Source organism: Macaca nemestrina, chromosome 3, assembly GCF_043159975.1.
Source record: "Macaca nemestrina isolate mMacNem1 chromosome 3, mMacNem.hap1, whole genome shotgun sequence".
In the NCBI taxonomy this organism is placed as follows: Eukaryota; Metazoa; Chordata; class Mammalia; order Primates; family Cercopithecidae; genus Macaca; species Macaca nemestrina.
Window position 1 is genome coordinate 44,500,916 of NC_092127.1, and position 11,869 is coordinate 44,512,784.

An 11,869-nucleotide genomic window follows, 5' to 3' on the forward strand; every position below is an offset into this window, starting at 1 on the left:
TTAATCTCTTTATTTACACAATGAGTATAGATAAATTTTTGATAAATAAAACTCCACAAACCTATCCAAAGAAGTCTATTTTTCAAATTTCATATATGGCCAAGCCTTAAATATATTCTTCCAGGCATTTTATTTTTTCCCTTAAAATTGCATGTGAAGTTGCAAGTAATCCAGATATTACTGATTTGTTTATATTTAACAAGAATTTTTTGCTACAAATTTAAAGGCCAAAATGCTTTTCAAATGTCGTTATTCCTAGAAAACTAAAGTTGAGTACTGCTGTTGCTAAGTGAAACTTGAACTACACAAGGCTTAAGCCCAATGAACCTAAGAATTTCCAAATTTTCGCATGGCCCAAAGCTAAGTGATATTTTCACATCTGACTCTAGATACTAAGCCACCAAAGACTGGAGTTTTTTTAAGTGGCTAATTCTATTCTTGTTGAAGTTCCTATTTTGTCACAAATTATATTTTAATGCCTGTGATTGTAACCAGATGGTTTCAAAATTACACCACATTGGAATGCAAGAATGCAGCCAACATATTTGGCCTCTTTATTCTGAAACATTTTTTACTGATCAAATGAGATAACTAGTCACCAAATAATACCTATACATTTCCCCTCCCACTTATTCAATTTTATTGTGCTGATGTTCAGCCAAAGTTCATTGAAGAATTCAGGAAAGAAGAATTCATTGAAGGAAAGAACAGCAGTATGGCAGTGATTAAACACAAGTTTTTGAGTCAATAATACTTGGGTGTCTCTAGTGTTGTTCCTAGTTGTGTTACATCAATGTCTTCCTTCATAACATAAGATAATTGTACCTGTCTCATGGACTTGTAGAGATTAATTGAGAAACCATTTGTAAAGATCTGAGTATACTACTTGGCACATAACACATGTTCAGTTATCTACTACTATTTTATACATTTTCCGAAACATACTTTTTCCACGTTGGAAAGGCTTTTTATACAAGATGAAAGATGGAGATTATAAAGCATTCCTAATGGCTAGAACTAATGAAGATTTTGTGGGTTCACCTGTGTATATTTAGTTTTAAATGATTTGTGTTTTGAATAGTTAGTACATTTACATGATTCGAAATTCAGAAAGTACTAAAAAGTATACAGCGAAAGGTACACACTAAAAGGACTCCCTCCCACCTCTGTATGTCAGTTACCCAGTACCACTTCTCATGAGGCAATCAATGTTAGCACCCCATCCAAAGACATGTTATGCATATATCAACAAATAAATATGAATACAACCTCTCTCTTTTACACAAATGGTAGCATACTCTACACTTTGATTTTTACTACACTCACTATTTTTGCTTCACAGTATACATCTTATACATCATTCCATATTGATATGGCTCTGCAGTATTCCTTATTTTATTTAACCTGTCTATTATTCATAGAAATGTAGGTTGTTTTCAGGCTTTTGCTATTACAAAAATATGTCACAACAAATAACCTATGTGTGCATGCTTTAGCATGTATGTATATGCTATAAATATCTGTAGGATAGATTCTGTATATCTGCAGCAGAAATTCCCAGAAGACCTGCTGGGTCATTGGGTATATATAATTGTAATTTTGATGATTATTTGCAAATTATTCCCCATAGAAGTTACATCATCATATATACCAACAAACAATGTATCTGGACACTTAAAATTCCTTTTTTTTTTTTTTTTTTTTTTTTGAGACAGAGCATCGCTCTGTTGCCCAGGCTGGGGTGCAGTGGCGCAATCTTGGCTCAGTGCAAGCTCCGCCTCCCAGGTTCACGCCATTCTCCTGACTCAGCCTCCCAAGTAGCTGGGACTACAGGCGCCCGCCACCACGCCTGGCTAATTTTTTGTATTTTTAGTAGAGATGGGGTTTCATCGTGATAGCCAGGATGGTCTCGATCTCCTGATCTCCTGATCCACCCGCCTCAGCCTCCTGAAGTGCTGGGATTACAGGCGTGAGGCACCACGCCCGGCCTAAAATTCTTTTTCAAAACTACTAACAGACCAAAGGTTCAGCTAGCTCAACAGTCCACGAGTCTGTCTAGATATACTTTGAGCTTCACATCCTTTTTTTAGTAATAAGTTCCACACGGGAGGAGATCTCGGAGAGATTTCTTTTTGTATCCATGGCAACACTTACCTACTTAGAAGCCTCAAATTATTGTTCCTAGGTTACAAAAGTAAAAACTCTGGATTAAAACATTCTGCCCACTCCATGTTTTAAATAGAAAAGAGATAAGAAAAATCTGTGTTGGAAAACAGTGGTACACACACTGCTTCAGGTACTTGAGGATTGCTCAATTTAGGCATTTTCTTAGTGCATTTTGGAATATATTTTTCTGCTTTCTGAGGCTCTCTTCAGTTTTGCTCTCTCGCTTTTGAGAAAGAGACTAATTTGTTTGCTTTACTGGCTGAACATACAGCAGGTCCAGGGTAGGAGTGGGATGATTATGGGTTTGTCCTGAATTCTTAGCACCTCCTTTAAGCAGGTAAATGTGCTATACTGTGGTATGGTCCTTAATGACTTAAATGCATTGGAATTTATTTTTGCTACTAAGACTTAAATTGGAATGAACAGTATTGTCCAAGTACAAAAATGTGTCTACTTATCCAATTTTTTTTCATTTAAATAGTAATTAGAAAAAAATCAACTGAGCATTTGGAAAATCTCACAGGGAAGAAGTAAACACATGTATAATCCTTAGTGTTATTAGCTGCAGTTACAAAATAAAAAAGTCCCTTTAAGATGTCCTGCTTTGAAAACATCAGAGGCATGTATGTATGTGCTTCTGCCACTCGGAATCCACAAGTAAAAATCTGCCTATTTGCAGAAATGATTCAATTGACTGTAAACATATTTGTTTGCAACATTGAACAGCCCATTTGTGAATGTGTGCCCATCTCCAGATGAACTGTCTTGCACGTAGGCCAAGTCATCGGAAGGTATTTAAAACCAAAAGTTTCTGTGGGGCTAGGCTCTCACTACAATCCCCTTCTTTCACAGTGTTGATTTTAAACTCAAATTCAGCATTAAGTGAGGTCTGATTTAGTTGGTCCAGTTTTATAATGCTTTTCAGAGTGAAGCATCAAAAAGCATTGTTGTTTCCTTATTGGTACAAAATTAGTCTTTGAATTGTGGATAACTTGTAACTTCAGTTAAAAGAGAAAAATAAAAGCAAAACTAGCTTATTATATGACAATAACTCAAATCAGTGATTTGCCACACATAAGAACAAAAACTTGACTGATGTAACAAATGTTTTTTGCTTTTTATCTATCTTTTTTAACATCATAAATACAGCTACTGAAACATTTTCTGACTGCAAGTAATCAATACAGCTCCACTGATCTTTTCAAGGTTCTCTCCGGGAACTGATGTAGAGTTGAAACGTGAACTACAGCAAATGAATTGCGGTTACTTTATTTACATGAATAATAGTCCCTTTTTAAAAAAGAAAAAAGAGCCACAAAAACTCCAGCAAATAAATTTTTAGAATAATTGCTCAAAGTAGCTTAGGAAAAAAAGAAATTAATTGGTTCAACTAGCCAAACATGAAAAGTAATTTTGACTTATGACCTAAAATTTAATAACCCCATCTCCAAAGGCCTGATAATTATTGATAAAATGCTGCTCTATGTATCTTTTCTTAATGTACAGTAAGCTTAATTTGACATAAAAATTGAAATATATCAAAGAAATTTTTAAAAAAGAATAAGAGAAGGCAATTTGGTCAGAGAACATTAAGACAAGGCTACTTGTATATGTATTTTATTCTATATTTTTCTCAGAAAAATAAAACTAGCTTTAAATAGTCACTGGTTTTATTTCAGGACTATGACTGGAGCTTCTCTTCACTGCAATAAAGAACAGCATCAAAGGCAAATAAGACCAATAGAATCACATTGCCAATGCTGCCCTCGTTTCATTGTGTGCACACCATTGAACAGGCAGATGAAGAGGATCCTTGTCTTGGGTAGATTCAGTAGTTTTTTAAAAAGTCCAACAGTGTTCAATGTTTAGTAATAATATTTTTGTACCCTGGGCTCTACCTAAGTATGCTTCCTAAACCAATTTTTATATATAGGCAAAGGTTGAACATATACAGTACACCTTCAGGGGTTTTCCTTTTAAAATATAATGTATCTATCTACACTACAGGTGAAGCAGCATAGCATAGTAGATGAACTTAGGAGTCAGTGAAGCCTTGGTTCAAGTGTTGTCAAGTTAATGTAATTTTAGTATTTTCGTATTTGAAATAGAAATAATAAAACTTCCTAGAGTGACAATTAAACAAGATAACATATGCAAAACATAGTTCCTTAAATAAAATGGAATGTTAACAAATAGAGGCTATTACTATTACAGTATGCTATCTGAATATTTCTTAGGCACCATATACCATTGGCCCCCTGTATATCCGCAGGTTCTGCATCTGCAGATTCAACCAACCGTGGGTTGAAAATATGTGCAAAAAAACATTTTAAATAGCAATACACCAATTAAAAAAATACAAATAAAAAACACTACAACAAATATTTACATGGCATTTACATTGTATTAGGTATTATAAGTAATTAGAGATGACCAAGTATACCAGAAGACATGCGTAGGTTGTAGGCAAACATGACATCATTTTATACAAGGGACTTGAACACTGTGGATTTTGGTATCTGCGGGGATCTTGGAACCAATTCCCCCTTTCCCGCTCCCCTACCCCATGCCATGGATACTGAGTGAGGGCTGTTCTGTAGTACATATTTAAATTAGACCCCTAAAGGGAAACAACCACATTTGTAATGCCATGGAATTTCTATTCATCAATTAAATAGCAAACGACGTGCATGGCAGTGTAACAGATGTGCCAATTGCCATCTAATTGGCAATAACAAAATGTATATATGCAAAATATGGCCTCAGATACCGTCAGCTAAAAATGTAAAATTGTGCCATATGGGCGGTTAGGGAAGAAGCACAGTATAAAGTAGCAAATGGTTAGTACATATAAAATATGCTGAAGGAATAAAGAGTGGAAGTGAGAATGCGGTCAAGGGTCCTCAGGAAAGTTAACATTTTAGGATTCTCAATTATAAGTGATAGAAACCTAACACAAAGTAGCTTAGGGGGAAAAATAAATTAGTTGGTACAAGTAACTAAACCGTGGTAAGGGTCAGAGCACATTTGTGCCTGTGGTAATATTAAAATCAGGCACTCTAACGCCAACATTTTTTTTTTTTTTCATTTTCCTCCTACTGTTGCTTTTCTCTATATGTCAACTTCATTTTCTTAGACTGACTTTTTCCACGAGGCTAGGAAATTACTAAGCAAAGGGAAAAGTCAAGCCGGGAACTAGGTCAGACAAAACTGCCTCCCATTTTATTTCTAAATAAGATAGCTAAAAAGCTACATACCTCCCTCACAATTTGCCCACAAGGAAATTCCTTGTGGGCCTCAAGATCTTTACCCTAAAACAGTTCTGTTGAACTTCATCCTGATCGCTTACCTTCACAGATGTGAGCAGAAGCTCATCCCTCTGCTCACCTGAGACAAATGCTTCCTCTGCTGTAATATTCATGTAAAAATGCAGATTCACTGAGCCAGACTAAATTGTGTATTCAGTGAAAGGCTGATCAAGGACTCAAAAAGAATGTAACCCTTTGTCTCTCACCTACCAGTGTCCTAGAAGCCCCTTGCTTTGAGTTGTCCCGTCTTTCCAGACCGAACCAATGTACATCTTACATGTATTGATTGATGCCTTATGCCTCCCTAAAATGTATAAAAGCAAGCTGTACCCTGATACATTGGGCACATGTTGTCAGGACCTGCTGCGACTGTGTCATGGGTATGTCCTTAACCTTGGCAAAATAAGGTTTCTAAATTGATTAAGATCTGTCAGGTATTCTAGGGTTCATATCATGGATAGCAGGTTTAGGGAGCAGCCACTACCAACAGAACCAAGATAAGGAAGCCCATTCAGGGCTGACATCCAGACCTCATAGAAACAGCAAGGACTTAGCTCACTGGATGGCAGAGAAGTTTGCGGGGGTGCCATACTGATGAAACTTGCTGGAAATCCACCTCATGAAGTGCTGGGGGAAGCTGTTCATGGAGAAATACCTTGTCGCCCGCACTTCACTGTCAAGTCACCAAAGAGGTGCCGTGAAAAGCTGTTCATAGGGAGGTGCCATATGCTAATAATCACTGGGTACAACTGGGTGTGGCTGACTGCTGCAGGAGCCTGACAAGAAGAGAACACTGCAACCAGGGAGAGAAACTCTTTTCTTCTCCAGCCAGCGTCCCCCCAACACCCTGTACTGACAAAGCTTAACATCATGCCAAATGGCAAAGAAGAAAGTCCAGCTTCATTATTATGGCGCAGGCAGTGAAGGGTGGATTTGGAGCTAAGAAGCAATAAACTAGTAATTGACACGGAGTATTTATGGAATTTTCTTAAATACCCATCTTGAAGAAATACCATCCATCAGCCTTATGCTGCTCTACTTAAATACAACTTAGCCAGAGAAGGAGAAGGGGATAGAGTCTCTCAAAAGGCTCTGCAAATTCTGCAGGTGAAAGACTACTTAAAAATTAAAAGAGGCCAGGCGCAGTGGCTCACGCCTGTAACCCCAGCACTTTGGGGGGCTGAGGTGGGCAGATCACCTGAGGTCGGGAGTTTGAGACCAGCCTGACCAACATGGAGAAACCTCATCTCTACTAAAAATACAAAGTTAGCCAGCGTGGTGGCGCATACCTGTAATCCCAGCTGCTCTGGAGGCTGAGGCAGGAGAATCACTTGAACCCGGGAGGTGGAGGCTGCAGTGAGCTGAGATGGCGCCAATGCACTCCAGCCTGGGCAACAAGAGCAAAACTCCGTCTCAAAAAAAGAAAGAAAGAAAGAAAGAAAGAAAAAATGTAAAAGAAAAGGGGCCAGGCGCAGTGGTTCATGCTTGTAATCTCAGCACTTTGGGAGGCTGAGGTGGGCAGATCACCCGAGGTCGGGAGTTCGAGACCAGCCTGACTGACATGGAGAAACCCCGTCTCTACTAAAAATACAAAATTAGCCAGGCATGGTGACGCATGCCTGTAATCCCAGCTACTCAGGAGGATGAGGCAGGAGACTCTCTTGAACCCGAGAGGTGGAGGTTGTGGTGAGCCGAGATCATGACATTGCTCTGGCCTGGGCAACAAGAGCGAAACTCCATCTCAAAAAAAAAAAAAAAAAAGAAAAGAAAGAAAAGAAAGAAAGAAAGAGAGAAAGGGTTAAATATCTTGCCACTAGAAGAGCTTTTTGGTTCAGGATAGATGACTGAAGATGGACATTTGGTAGTCTCTCTCTTTTATCTGGGGAGCGGTCTGGAAATATATTAATAGAACTTCTGCTCTACAAATACAATTGGAATTATACTTTTATAATTTTTATTTTACAAAAATGTGTTACATACTCTAAGAAAAAGAGTCTTCAGTGTTTATTTTATATGGAAATCCATTAATTAAGACAGGAGGCATTATAGGTGGTGGTTAAGCATGTTGAAAAACAAGTATATAAGTTCAAACTGAGATGAACTTAAAAATTTAATTAGAAAGATGATTTGGGTTGAGTTAACCAAGGAGCAAAACTTAGCCATTTTTTCTTCTTTTTTGGTTCAGTCTTTATTCTATAAAAGAAGAAGGGAATGTTGCTCCATGTTACAGATTGCAAAGGGTAGTATTGTATCAGCCACAGTCCAGTCAGGAAGGAAAACAAACAAAAAACAGTGCTACATATTTGAACAGGGGAGATTATAGAGAGAGAATTGATTACTCAAGTGCTGTAAGACTGGAAGAACAAAAATGGAGCCCTGGGGTAACCCAGAGAGAATAGCAGAAACAACTACCTTCAGTTCTCGGGAAATAAAAGGGAAGATATTGAGATGACCACTCATCTCCTTGGAGAAAGGGCCTCCTGAGCTGGGGATAAGGCCTCTGAGAAGTGCACGCTGCCTGGCACCTCTGAGAGGGTAGTGAGGCTTCCTCTGGGGGTGACAGAAAAAGCTAGGCCAACATAAAAACAGCAAAAAGTCAGAAAAACGTCACTTCTCCTCCCCAACTTTCCAATCTCCCTCTTGCGCCTCTGATTTGCAGAATTTAACAGATCGCCAACTGGCGAAGGAGCTCAGGAAATGTAATTTGCAAAGTCCCAGTCCTGGCATCAGTGAGCAGCTACAAAAGGATCTATTTGGGATGGAGAGGCAATAGGTAAATAGTTGTCTTAGTAAGCTCAGGAGCATAACTTACCATTTTTTTTTGTTCTTGTTTTTTTTCTTTCCATGTTACAGTAAGGGAAGAAGTCACCACACATCCCAGCTGGAGGAGGGAATATGACTTCAGCACCCTCACCATTGTTCCAGATATCCAAGGCCCTCCTTGGATCTCAACAAGACTTAAGCCGCTGCAGAGACGGTGTAGATGTGGAGTGGCTGGTTGGGGACAGAGTGAAACTCCTGGAATCAGATGGTGATCTGCTGATCAGCTGGGTCCTTGCCAGCCAACAGAGTCCATGCGTGCAAGAGCCTGGAGTCTCCCCCTGTAAAAACTTGGGGCTGGTTGGTCAATAAGCCTCACAGTAATCCTTAGTCCTGTTAGATATGAGTTATAAATTTCTTTTCAAAGAATTAATATGTCAGTATTTTCAATTCTTTGCCTTTTACTTTTAAACTTAACTTCCTCATAAAACAACCTTTTTTGATTACCTACTCCTCCCTGACTCATTCCTATCACCTGCTCCACCCTAATTCATTCTGACCACCTGCTCCACCCTAACTCATTCTGACCACCTGCTCCACCCTACCTCGTTCGGATTACTTGCTACCTGCTCTGCCCTGACTCCCGCCAAAGCACTCACCCTGTCATTCTCTTTAAATTAGCCAGTCGGAATTAGTTTAGCCTGTGCCATCTAACCCTAGCCAACAGCAGCAGCCACCACCACGTTGGTCAGTGATACGAACCCCTTCCCCTCCCTTGTCCAACTGTGCGCTCACCATTGTTCCATCTGTAAGGGCACACCATTCTATATAGAAGTAACCTGCCTTGCTGAGAATTAAAAAGAAAATTTTATATTCCAGTGCTATTTCCTTTGCAGCACTGAAACTTTATATATAATAGTCCCCTGCACTTCTTGTGCACCAGGCTCCTACTTTCTATGACATTTTTTCCTAGGTTTATGTCCCAAGCACCAGTTCCTATCATCTCACTTCACATGCTTTCTGCTTTTTTTTTTTTTGTACGTAGTAACACACAAATCAAATACCTATTCTTAATTTCTTTCACAATAGATTTTTGTTTTGTTTTGTTTTGTTTTTTGAGACTGACTCTTGCTCTGTCGCCCAGGCTGGAGTGCAGTGGTGTGATCTCAGCTCACTGCAACTTCTACCTCCTGGGTTCAAGCAATTCTCTTGCCTCAGCCTCCCAAGTAGCTGGTATTACAGGCGTGCGCCACCACTCCTGGCTAATTTTTGTGGTTTTAGTAGAGACAGGGTTTCACCATGTTGCCCAGGCTAGTCTTGAACTCCTGGGCTCAAGCAGTCCACCCACCTAGGCCTCCCAAAGTGATTACAAGCGTGCACCACTGCGCCAGGCCCCTCAATAGATCTTGATGGGTCATTAAAACTCGTGCTTAGAGCAATAGCTTTATAGGCTAGTGGTCAGTCTTCAAACAGGTGAGGGAAATACCTTCATTCCATTCTCAGGAGTGGCAGTAGACGTGCCTTTCCTGGAATGTGTTTATTGCAAAGAAAGAGAAAGAAAACATTAAAACAAGAAGTTCATGTCCTGCTACATTTTCTCATTTTACTAGTGTTTTATCTTTTCTTGTACTTTATTGTCTACTTCTTCATCTTAGATTATCTATGGATAAGATTTTTATAAATATGGATAATTAGGGGACTGAATGCACTATTTATAAAGTTAGAAGTATTTATCCTAGAAGATAATACCAGATAAGCTTATTATATTACCAAATAATGAGTTTAAACATGTTGACTGTTCTTGCTAATTGAGGAAAATGAAACAAACACTTACTGAATTGTTTGGAAACATGGTAGATTTTGGCACAAGAAAATGTTACTCACTTTATACAACTGAGCCTCTACAACTGAGCCTCGTAGTAGACCCAAAAGCAAATACGGGAGTCTCCCTTTATTTGAGGTTTTGCTTTCTGCAGTTTAAGTTCCCCATGGTACAGTACAATAAGATATTTTCAAAGAAAGAAAGGGAAAGACCACATCACATAACTTTTATTACAGTATTTTGTTATAATTATTCTCTTTTATTTGCCGAGTTTATAAATTAAACTTTATCATAAGTATGCATTAATATGTATAGAAAAAAACAATAGAATGTATTGGTTTCAGTACTGTCCACAGTTTCAGTCATCCACTGGGGTCTTGGAATGTATTTCCCCCCAGTAGGGGGAGACTACTATAATAAAATGCATTTTTTTAAATTTTAAGTTTATTTGAAATACTTATACTATTTATTTATTTATTTATTTATTTATGTTTTTTGAGACAAAGTCTCACTCTATGCCCCAGGCTGGAGTGCAGTGGTGCGATATCAACTCACTGTAACCTCTGCCTCCCGGGTTCAAGTAATTCTCATGACTTAGCCTCCCCCAAGTAGATGGGATTACAGGCGCCTGCCACCACACCTGGCTAATTTTTGTATTTTTAGTAGAGATGAGGTTTCCCATGTTGACCAGGCTGGTCTTGAACTTCTGATATCAGGTAATCTGCCCGCCTTGGCCTCCCAAAGTGCTAGGATTACAGGTGTGAGCCCCACCACACCTGGCCCATTTTAATTTATTTTTTATGGCAACTCTATTGAGGTATAATTCTTATCTCACAAAATTCACCTTTTTAAAGTGCACAATTTCACGATTTTAGCATATTCATAGAGATGCACAACTTTTACCCTGATCTAATTTTAAAATACTTTCACCTGTCCTCAAAAATCTTACCTATTAACAGCTACTCCCCATTCCTCCCACTCCTCAACTCCCTCTACTTTCTGTCTGTATGGATTTGCCTTTTCTGGACATTTCATATAAAGGGAATCATACATGTGGCTTTTTGTGCCAGGCTTGTTTCATTTAGCATATTTTCAAGGTTCACCATTTTGTTGTTGTATTTGTACTTTCATTTTAATTGTATTATACAGATATACCATATTTGTTTATTAATCCATCAGTTGATGGACATTTGGGTTATCTCTACTTTTCAGCTATTATGAATAATGTTGCTATGAACATTAGTATACAAGTTTTTATCTGGACACATGTTTTTAATGATCTTAAATGTATACCTTGAAGTATAATTGTTCGATCATATGATAATTCTATATTTAAGATTTTAGGAAACTGGCAAACTTGTTTTCCAAAGTGACTGTAGCATTTTACAATCCCTCTAGCAAGTGTGAGGGTTCCAATTTCTCCACATCCTTACCAAAACTTGCTATTGTCTGTCTTTTTTATTATAACCAGCCTAGTATGTGTGAAGTGGCATCTCATCATGGTTTTGATTTGTATTTCCATGATAGGTAATAAAAATCTTTTCATGTGCTTATTCGCTATTTTTACATCCTTTTTGGAGAAATGGCTATTCAAATCTACTGCTTATTTTTAATAGGGTTGTCTTTTTATTCAGTTGTAGCAGTTCTTTATATATTCTCAGTAAAATCCCTTACTAGATATATGATTTATAAATATTTTCTCCCAAGAATTATCTTTTTTTTTTTTTTTTTTTTTGGAGAGTCTTGCTCTGTCACCCAGGCTGGACTGCAGTGGCACAATCTCGGCTCACTGGAACCTCTGCCTCCCAGGTTC

The 11,869-nt window shown here is 38.3% G+C and overlaps 1 long non-coding RNA gene across 1 annotated transcript; it reads left to right on the top strand.

Annotated features, from left to right (window-relative positions):
- Positions 1-2,177: 2,177 nt before the first annotated feature.
- Positions 2,178-8,572, top strand: LOC105463411 (uncharacterized). Its single transcript, XR_976310.2, has 3 exons — positions 2,178-2,296; positions 3,846-3,988; positions 8,328-8,572. It is a non-coding gene; the product is annotated as an uncharacterized lncRNA (long non-coding RNA).
- Positions 8,573-11,869: the final 3,297 nt, after the last annotated feature.